Raw genomic sequence first — 11,470 nt, 5'->3', positions numbered from 1 at the left:
AGCAGTGAGGCCTGGGTGTGCAGTGTCAGCACTCTCTCTCCCTGTCCCTCTCTTCTTTTCTCTGTGTCTCTCTCCCTCCCTTTCTTTCTGTCTTCCTCTCTCTCTCTACTCTCTTTCCGTCTTCCTCTCTCCCACTCACTTTCTCTCTCTCTGTATCTCTCTCTCTTCTTCACTCTCTCTCTGTCCTTTGATGGCCGCATGACACACCTTCTCATCTGGATTTTTGACTTGCATGCTGTGTCCAACAGATTGTCCCGAGGAGAGCTGCCATGAGTCTTTATTGATATTAATTTGAGTTATTTTGAATTCATTTTTTGTGGTTCTTCGAAGGTGAATGTGTGTTGCTCCTTTTTTGTGACGACACACGCATGTTAGATGTGATTGTGCAACATAATTCAGATATTTTTGTACTTGATTTTTTGGGGTTGATGTGACATGTCTTTGCCCTGAGAAGTGGGCAGGGGGGTCCTGGGGGTGGTGGCAGTGGGTGTTACGGCCCTGTTGGGGCTCCCAGCTGCATGGTCAGCGGCTCCATGGCATCTGTTGCCCTTCAGGTGTAGCTCTGGGTTGGGCTCCCTTTTTTGGTCCAGACTGTCATCCAACTTTACACCAGGTCAGAGCTGGTGTTGATTTCCGGATGTTAACACTCCTTACCGCATGTTTTGTGATCTTATCGCAGTTCTGGCTGGTCGTTGAGAATGATGCGGAGTGGTGTTGTTGCGGCTTTTTGCACGGGGAACGCCTACTCTGCGTCTCATTAGCGATAGTTATGAGGGTGATCTGTGGTGATGTTTTTTGCGGCTGCTATTGCAGGTAAACTGGTGATATGGGCTGTTAGCACCAGCTTGTGAATGGGGCGATACATTTATTGCCACTTTGGCTGTGATAAAGTGCTGTTAACTCGGCGATAACTCCTTGAGAATATGTCCCAAGCATTCTTACTACTATAAGGCCTGAAAGGGCTCTCTTAGTAAGTAAATGCTCAGTTTGTTCTTTGGTTAGTACAGTATGTGTTTAGAGAGTGGAAGCATTTTGGTTTAGTGTGTTATGTTCTGCAGTGTGCTGCAATCATGTTGCTTTAAGTTGTTGTTGCAAATTCTTTTGGCGTGATGTATAGAGGCAGCAGAGGAATAGAGTTCTGACTACATATTCTGACCTTCTTTGCCTTTCCATCATTTCTTATGGCAGTTGTGTAAAAATATATCCATATGGCTGTGCTTTACTAGTATGTGATGATTTCTAGCCATAGGAGGAGACTTAGGCCCATTACGATCATGCAAGTTGAGGAGCATGAGTAATTGTAAGAAAGGATTGGATGCATTATTTATGGGAATTGGGGGATTTTTTCTCATCTTAAAGGCAAATAGGCCCATGTTTGCCAAATTTTATTGGTGTCTGATCTGCAAAACAATGACAATTAAAAAAAAAAAATCCCAAATAATTCATGCCTGATTAAGAGTTTAGCAGACACTCTGTCGCAAATGTGACTGTGTAATCTGTCCTCCAAAGCCTTGGTCCATCCACCTCATTTAGAGACAGACGGACCTTAAGTATTCTGTGGAGGGAGCCCCTATAGGATCCATAGATGGTCCAATGGAGTAGTAGCAGTCAGAGAAAGGTCATTACTCTATCCACCCAAATTAGGGTGAATGTTGTAAAACTTTTTTTTTCTGTCCATCACAGTCAGGAAAAACATGGAGGTTAGGGACTGGAAAAACCAATAATGGCCTGCACTCCCTGGAAGAAAACTCCAAGAGTGTTGGGATCATTAATTTCTTGTCTTTTTAAATAAACTCCAGGGCATCTCTAAATTTGGCAGAAGGAGTACCATTGAGATGAAAAAAGAAATGTCCTCCACCTTCCCGATGGACTCTGCTCCATCTGCCAAATGCAAAATCAGACTCTTGGTGACTGTCAAAACATATTTTACTGAAACATCAGTGAACATCATGTTTTGAAGTTTTGTAGCTGCCAAACTATATACGGTTCCCCCTAAAAACAGAAAGTTTCCACAACTCTAATTTTCTGACTGTATTCCTGTGATCAATGTGCTGTGAGCTCTAATCATTATCCATTAATGCATCCCTTTAAATAGTGGAGAATCCGATGTTATTAGGAAGAGCCATTTGCTGCGGTGGGATCACTGTAGTTCTTCAGGTAGATTCTTACTTGTCAAAGGCACATTTGTTTCACAGTTTACGAATGCAAGCCCACTTTTTGTATTGAGATTACATTTATAAATTTGTTCCAGAACTATGGGGCCCTATTTTAGCTAAAAATTTTAACGCAGCAGTGTGTTATGGGGTGCCTCCTACCTGGGAAGAATAGATCATTATCCCTATTTTAAAAAAAGGAGACCGGGGTGATGTGAAGAACTATCGCCCGATCTCCCTGCTCGATTCTTCAGTAAAAGTTATGAGCAGGGTGCTTCTGGTTAGGCTAGCGGAATGGGTAGAGGCAAATGGCATTCTGGCAGAATGTCAATTTGGATTTAGAATGGGACGGGGGACGATCGAACAGTGTCTAAACCTTGAACTGTTGATCGGAAAGTATACGCAGGCCAAGCCGGGCACTATCTATCTCTGCTTTGCAGATTTGAGTAGTGCTTTTGACTTGGTGGACCATGCAATTCTTTGGGCCAAGCTGATTGAGATGGGGGCACCGGAAGGTATCGTTTATTTCTTAGCCCGCCTTTACACCAAATTACGTACCTGTGTACGATACGGTACCCATGGTGAGTGCACAACCAAGTTTAGGATAGGGCGGGGTATTAGACAAGGGTGTGTTCTTGCCCCCTTGCTCTTTACCCTTTTTATTAATGAAGTGGACTCCGTCCTAAAACCCATTGCAGCAGATGCTCCCAAGGTTAACGATGCTAGCGTCCCGGTATTACTTTACGCGGATGACGCTGTTTTATTGTCTTGCACCCCGATAGGCCTGCAACGCCTGATAGATGGGTTTTCACAGTTTATAAAAGGGAGAAAGCTAGTGATTAACAAATCTAAGACCTATATTATGGAATGTGGGCAGGGGCGCAAAAGAAAGTCATTCTCTTATTTAATTGATGGACATAAGGTTCAAAAAACTGAAAAACTTTTCATACCTGGGTATCACATTTTCTAACAATAATAGCTGGACTAGCGAGCATAAAAATGTGAGGGCCAAGATGGCAAAAAGTGCTTACGGAGTGTTTACATTAGCCAGTAAACTAGGGGATAGGCAGGTTAGAGACATGCTTAAAATATTTCAGTCTAGATGTCTCTCTACCGCTTTGTATGGCGCCGGGGTATGGGGCTTTGCACCTGCCAGGAGCTTACATGTGGAGGAGAACGTCTTTTTAAAAAGACTCCTGTGTCTACCTAATTCTGCTTCTAATGAACTAGCACACAGAGAACTCGGTATTCAACATCTTACCGATTTGATTCTCCTTAGACTCCTTATGTTATGGCGATCAATCTGGATAAAAGAAGAAACATCTCTATGTAGAGCCATCATCAAGGACTGCCTCTCTATGGATAATCATTCTAAGATCCCATGGATTAAATACACTTTAGATAGTTTCCAGGCGATCTATGGCCTCGATATTAAATCAGATAACTGCGGGGCCTCTGATTTATCTAAATCCGAAATGAAGAAGTCCTTCATGAATCTTCTCTCTGAGAGGCGGCTTAGCAATAGTGGCAACCTATCCACCTGTGTGTCACATAATGGTTTGAATGAATTTGAGGGCTACCAACCATATCTGACCCAAGTGTCTAGAACATCACATCGGTTTGTATCAACAAGATTAAGGATCGGGATTGTCCACAATTTGGTGGCTTTCCCCTCCCAGAATAAGCACCCGGTTGGACCATGTCCATGTGATAATACTTCAGTACAAAGCACTATGCACTTTCTTCTGTTGTGTCAAATGTATAGGTATTTGCGAATTGTTTATTTAAAACCTATATTTGTGAAATTTGGAGTAAGGACTGTAAATGACACCATGAAACTGCTTTTTAACCTGCATCATCCAGATGTGTGCTTTTTTACGGCTACCTTTCTCCTTAAAGCAATCAATGCAAGGAAAAGTATGAGCTTTTAACTATTTATTAACCCCTTGCCTGTATTATCTGTTCTGTTTTTAACTCTGGACACTGTCTTGAATGTCTTTTTTTGGTGCTTTTATGGACATTGTTCTTTGTTCCGAATAAAGCTTTATGAAATGAAATGTATTGAAATTACTTGGTATAAAACTGTGGCTCATAGTCTAAACCCTATTTCTGTGCCTCAGGTTGGGTTACAAGAACAGGTTTTCTATGTCTGCGAACTGAGAGGATTCAGGTACTAGATTGATAATCCTAAAAAAACTGGTTTTGTGCTCTCGAAGAATTTATGCACATAAAGATTGTTATGGTTGACAGATTTACGACCCTCTCAAGAACAGAATTGGTCAGTAAAAGCGTATGACAGATATCTTACCTGAATTGTTCCCAAGCACAAACTACCTCTAGGAAGTAATTTGAACAAGCATTGACACAGTCAAGCGGTCTCAGCAATTGGAATATCAAATTACAGAGCTGGAGAAAGGGGCGTTGTGGCACAAACAGGCAGAACCCAGTGCACGGGGAAGGCCCCTGTATGCAAGAGGGAGAGTGTGCAAACAAGAGGGCTAGAATGCACGCATCTAACCAGACACACACACACACACACATGCAATGAACACAGGATAAACGAGATAACAAGATTTAGAGGCCTGGTTAAATGGAGGTTAGAGCGATGAGTCATCACAAAGCTTCGAGTGATTCCATCAACTAAAGACAGTATCAGCTCGTCCTTTACATTTGCAAATTACCCTATACAATTGCATATTAACTCATTGAGCACATTTGCATTTCTTTCATGGAAGAAAGCACCCTGGAAGAAAGGCCTGTTTAGCTGTCTGCCCGGCTTTGGTTTTACAGCACAGGAGATTCATTGCATGTCGCTTCAGCTGAAGCAGTTTTAAAATATTGGAATTAACCATCCAGGGACAATTGTCTTTTTACAGCAAGTGAGGGAACGGTTTTTCACAAAACAGAAAAGTATGAGCATATTGTGCCCCTCTGATACCGCCCTCTTGACCACTGCACATAGCAAACCAAGAGCTTTCTCTCTATGCAGTGAGGTGAAGTTACACAGTGAAGAGTGTATTTTCGTATGTTGCAAAGTAAAACAGAAGATAGTTTCCTCTCTGCATTTCACTCACCAACTGCAGAGCGCTAGATACCCAAGTAGTGAAGTCACATACAATAATACTGCCCCCCTCCTGTAGTGTAGTAGGTGTAACCACTACCAGAAACTGCCCCCCCCCCCCCTAGTGACGACATGCTCCGGAACTGCACCAAATGCATCCTATGGCCAAGCATGGCCAAAGGCTATATAATAAATAGGCAGTGACCACATGTGGTCTTTTGGCTCACACTATAACTCTGTGTGCGCGTGCGTCATTGCTGCAGCACTGCACGCTCAGGCCTACTGCCAAAAGTGGGGGCCTTGTTACACTGGCAACAAGGGTGGGCCCCAACCTCACTTCCGACAAGGATCACACTGCCGCTATGACAGCGACTCATCTGGCACTGTGCTGGCCGCCACTAACCGGTTCAGCAGTGGAGTCCGCGTGGCCTGCATCAACTCCAATCTGGTCGACCTGTGCCCAGCCGCGGCCCAGGCAGGTAAGAGCTGTGGTGTGGTAGGGCGGGTGGGGTATAGATTCTGACAGAGGTTGCTGAGGGAAAATTTATTGTTTATTTAATTTTACCTCGTGGTCATCTGTCAAATCCCAGCCACACCCCCCCACAGCTCTTACCGGCATGGGCCTTGGCAGCCTGTGCTGGAGGAGTGCAGATCATCCCTATCAGAGTCAACATCGTCCGGCGCCGTCATGATTGGCCACTGACCAGGCAGCTGTCCGGCTATGGAGGGGAAATCTGTACCCTGACCATCATCAATACTTAGTGCTGCTTCTATCCTGCAACTGGCCATTCAGGCCACCCTCTACCGGAGTCCTTGCCACACTACCCACCTCACGTGGTGCACAGCAGAGCACAACTTTCATGCGATTACTTTACACTTGCCTGATCCAGCACAACCGCATAGAGCGCTCATCGGCCCTCTCTCCTTTGCGCCTCTGTGCACCAGGGACGACTTGCTGGGAGGGCCCAATCAATCCCTCCGCATCTCTACGCCCAACCGCTGCCACACTCTGCTCCCTGCATGCCTATCAGAGAGGCAGGTGAAATTCAAACATGCTGGAGGACTACTGGCCTGAAAAAGAAAACCAAATACATGGAAAGAAAAAATAAGAAAGAACGTAACGAAGTACAGGAAAGTGGGAGGGCATGCCAGAAGAGGAAATCATATCAAATCCAGATAACACTAATGCTGCACCTATACCAAGGGCCTCACAATACTTGCATGCCCCACAACATGCCATAGTTAGCGCACTACTACCCTTCAGTGAGCTTGTTGATCCAGCTACAGTCTTACACCACTGGAAAATGTGGATTGGGAGGTTAAAAAAGCAACTTCATACGTACTCAGGTGTCTGATGGGGCCATAAAGCATTCTTTCCTACTCCATTATGAAGGCAAAGAAATCTATAAACTCTTTGAGCAACTCCCTAACACAGATGCTGTGACTGACTATAGGAAAGTAGCATCTGCTTCTGATGGTTACCCCCACTTTTTGCTTAATGTGATACTGTTTTTTTGACTAATATGAGTGGGATCGTGCTAATGAGGACCCCGGTCTATCTGCTTTCTCCTTAAACTGTTATGCCATGTACTTCCAGATTGGATACTGGGGTACCCTTGTCAGTCCCTAGTATATGGTACCCCTGTACCCAGGGCATAAGTACCGCAGAGGCCTTCCATGGGCTGAAGCATGTATTATGCCACCCATGAGAGTCATACAAAATGGAACTACAGGCCTGCCATTGCAGCCTGTGTAAGATGGTACATGCACCTCTTACTTAAGATATAGGTTTCCTATATCGAAGGGTCACTGCACTTAAAACCTTTAAGTCACCCCTATAGCAGGCCTTAAAAATCTTGAAGGCACGGTGCTTGGTTCTAAGCGAGTTGGTGCCCCTGCATGAGCAGGGCACCCCTGCAGCCCACAGAGTCCATTCTCCCGGTTGTCAGTGTAGCAGCCATTTACGACATATAGCGTGGCACTATGCGACCGCGTGATGAACAACTCTAAAACGGCTGAAATTAACTCTATTGTGTTTGATATCAAACATTGTGAAATCATACCCCTACACCATTAACTGGCGTGGGAGGTATGATTCCATCCATCAGAAATGAGCTTTGTGTGGTCCTTGGTGCTCCCGGACCAGCCTTCTAGTCCCGGGCAGCCCAAAAGGGTTACTGCCTACCAGAGACACATTTGTGCCCTCCTGCTGCAGAGCTCGAGCAGGAGAAGCGTGGCTCAGTGGTTAGAGGTGGCAGACCCGGAAGCTGAGATCGACCGTGGACCAGGGTTCGATTCCCCGCCTCAGCGGGTCTCGGGCTCAAAAATTCCACGGACTCGACAATTCTCGCTCCGGTGCCTACTCGACTCACGGGGTCACACTCTGCGACTCTGGGCAATAGCTTGCTTAATCTCCACTACGGCCCCTCGCGGCGGGATGCCTGGCTTTCACCTTGTGGATACCCTGCCGGGGTATCTCACAGGGGAATACCGGGACGGGTTCCCTAAGCAAGCGCTTAGATACCGTGTCGGTGATTTGCGCTATATAAATACATATACAAGGCAGAACAATAGGCATCCTGTCACAGGGAGGTGTGACCACCTCCCAGACAGGATTTAGTGGATTGGGCCTGGGTGTGTTTGCCAGTGACTGAAAGTCTGCATGAGGGGCACATTTCGTCCAGTTCAAACCAGTCCTGGGTTCCTCTGGCTCCTGCTCTGGCATGAAACTGGTCAAAAGACATGGGAGTAACCTTCCAATTTTCCAAACCCTACCCTGGGAGGGTCCCCTGCATTGGTCAAACCCTCTCCAGTGAGTACAAAAGGGCTTACCTGGCTGTAGGACACCAGATCCTATGTGGTCAAGATTCTGAACCAGAAACCATTGAACTTCGACGGTCTGAACACTCTGGACTTTGGTGGACTTCGTTGGGGCCTCACTTCGTCTCCCTCTCAGTCTGAAGCATCGTCTGTGCCCGTGCACCATACAGGCTCCTTGCAGGACCTGTGGGTCATCAAGGACAACTGAAGATATCTCCCTTGGAGTGAAGGAGTCACCCCCCTGCAACTGCAGGCATCACATTGTATTTGACTGGTGTGCTGCTCCAGAGCTCCCTCTGACTACGAAGGCTCCAGCAACACAGGAGATGGGTTTCCAAGTCTGTCGAGGTTGGAGCTGCCCTCTCACCAAGTTTGAGGTTAGAATCCCTCATGAGGGCTGCAATACCTGTTCCCCTGTGCACTGCGTACTTTTGCAAGTGCATTTGCTTGTTGGCATTCCCAAAACAAGTGTACTGGGCTCCGAGTAGCCCCAACCTCTGGCACCCTTTCCACTAAAGAAATCCAGCCTCATCACACCGAGTGCTCCGTGGCGTGGGCTGGTGCTTTGTGAAACTGCATGAGGTCCTGTTGTGACTCCTGTGCCTCTGGCTCCTCTTGATGGTCAACACTGTTTTTCTAGGGCTCCCCTGGTTGCTCCAGGCTTGCCCTTACTCCCCTGTGATTGGTGAGTCTCCTGGACCTTGCTGGTCCGAACCCTAACCGCTCTTGATCTTCTTTATGGGTTGCCGCTGCCAAGGATTGTTGGTGCTTCAGACCTCGGACTAATGTCTTTTGCAAGGAACATGAAAGCATTCCAGACAGACAAACTTGTAAGCCAGTTCCTTGAATTATTCCAAGGACTCAGATGCCTGAAAGCCCCGCCGGTCTGGTTGCACATCGACAAAACCATGAATCCAGTCGCTCTATGCCACAGACATGTGCCTTTCCATCTAAGACTGGTGATGAAGCAAGAGCTAAATAAACTGGAAAGACTAGGGGTGATCTAAAAAAAGCTATCCAGCCCAACCCTGTGGGGGTCCCCGATGGTCATTGCTGAGAAGCCAAAGCAGACCGGCAAAATACAACTCTGGATTGATATGTGCCTTCCCAAACAAGCGATAATGCGGGAACGACATATCACACGGACAATGGATGACATAATTGCTGACCTGAATCGGTCAAGGTGGTTTCCTAAGCTGGACCTCAATGCAGGATCCTAACAGCTGTTCCTAGAAGAGGAGAGTTGCTACATCACCAACTTCGCAATGCATCCAGGATTATGCAGATATAAGAGGTTGAATTTAGGGATATCATCGGCAGCAGACGTCTTACAAGATGCTATCAGAGAAACATTGTCAGGCCTACAGGGGGTCACGAATGTAAGTGATGATATCCTGATCCACTCTCCACCCGCTGAGGAGCACCTTAGACACCTCCGAGTAACACTAAAGAGATTGTCGGAGCACAGTGTCACCCTACATCGCCAGAAATGCTCTTTCTTTCAGAACCCTATCAAGTTCTACAGATATGTCTTCAACCAGGATGGAGTTTAGATTGATCCCTGCAAGTTGTAGGCTATCAAACAGACCCCACCACCAGCAACGGCTTCTGAAGTTCGAAGATTCATGGGCATGCCCATCTATTGTGGCCGATTCATCCCAAACCTAGCGACCACTGCAGAGCCTCTGCGTGTCCTGACGAAAACAGATGCCCCTTGGCAGTGGGTCCAGAGGAGGAGGAGGAGGCATTCCAAACAGTGAAAGAAGGATTAATGAGCAAAACAACAATGGCCTACTTCAACCCCAAGAGACAGACTGAACTCCTAGTCAATGCCAGCCCCATGGGCCTGGGAGTCGTCCTCACTCAAGAAGTGGAGCCAAGGAAATGAGCACCACTGGCGTTTGCACCATCTGAGACCCGATATTCCCAAATAGAGAGGGAGTTTTGGTCATCAAATGGGTGTATGTCCATTTCCATCTATATCTCAGGGGCAGGCCGTTCTGTGTGGTCACAGACCATCAGTCACTAGTCGTTCTATTCCGTGGCACAGCTTCACAGCCCCCTCCGATCGAGTGCTAGGCCATCCACCTGCAATATTACCACATGGAAATAACTTACTGAACTGGGGCCAAGAACCCGGCTTATTTTCTTTCCTGTCACCCGCTTACTCATGGCAAAGACCACCACAACAGCTTGGATGCCACCGATGAATAAGTCAGCATGGTGACACAAGGTGCATGCCCGCATGAGATCAGTGATGCCACTAAGTCTGAATCGATCCTGGCGAAGGTCATGGACGCCATCCATCGAGGGTCGTGGCAGAACCTCCTAACAGAAGCCAGTGACTGGCAGTGCCTGAGAAGGAACGACCAATAAAAATTGTAAGACTGCATTTTGAATTGAGTGCCACGCCGGAAGGGTTAGTGACATTCAGTGTTCCTATTGGGCAGCCCACCTTATTGTAGTGAATGATTGTCTATTGGGTGGTAGAAGCTTGAGCAGGACCTGTTTACAGATACCCTAGTATTGAAGCTGCTCCATGGTGTCAAAGTGATTTGCCCGGTACAAGCCCAAAAGAATTGGTTCGATGCGATTCGGTCACTCAGGGAACCCCTTATTGTGAACGGCCGAGCAGCTATCTCAGGTCGATGCACCAGAGGCTTTCCAGTCTTGGGATCTAATTAGCATTTCTACATTTGATGATTTTTGAGAAGGTGATATTATCAAGTCCTCCACAGTCCTAGCTGCTGAATACAACTACAACAAGTCATCATTTTATAAGTACTTACAATTAAGGCATGTCTTGGGTTCTTATTTTCCTACTACTTGTACAGTTCCCAAATGTAGCCAATTGGCTTTTAAGCTAGTTACATCTGCCACTCAAGCAGGTCTTCGTGCCGGGTCCCCCATGCCACAGTTCTCCTGTCCAGCTTGCCCACAGTCTGTATCCCTCTGCTGCCTGTTTACCTGCTGCCCTCTATAGCTCCTCTGCATGTTTCTTGCTCTGTTTTGCCTTTTATGCTTGTTCTTCTGCCTTCTGCTTTGCCTTTTTCTCCTTGTTTTTCTGCCCACTGTTTTGCTCTCTTTTACTTAGGTTTGCCTTTTATACAAATTTTTCTGCCCTCTGCTTTGACCTTTCTGCTCTTTTTTTGCCCTCTGTTTTGTCCTTTATGCTAATTTTTCTGCCGTTCATTTGGCCTTTTATGTTCGTTTTTCTTCCCTCTATTTTGCCCTTTTCTGCTATGTTTATACCTTTTCTGCCCTCTGCTTTGTCTTTTCTGCTCGCCCGTTTATGTGCCCTCTCTTTTGCCATTTGCCGTTTGTTTCTTCACTTTTCCCACTGTTTCCTCAGGACATGGCCTCGACCCCAGAGCCGGGATACCCCCAGGCGCAACAATACCCTGCTCTACAAATGCTGCTTGATTGATTGGTTGAT

This window comes from Lissotriton helveticus, chromosome 9, assembly GCF_964261635.1.
Source record: "Lissotriton helveticus chromosome 9, aLisHel1.1, whole genome shotgun sequence".
NCBI classification, from domain to species: domain Eukaryota; kingdom Metazoa; phylum Chordata; class Amphibia; order Caudata; family Salamandridae; genus Lissotriton; species Lissotriton helveticus.
This window is presented reverse-complemented; position numbering follows the sequence as displayed.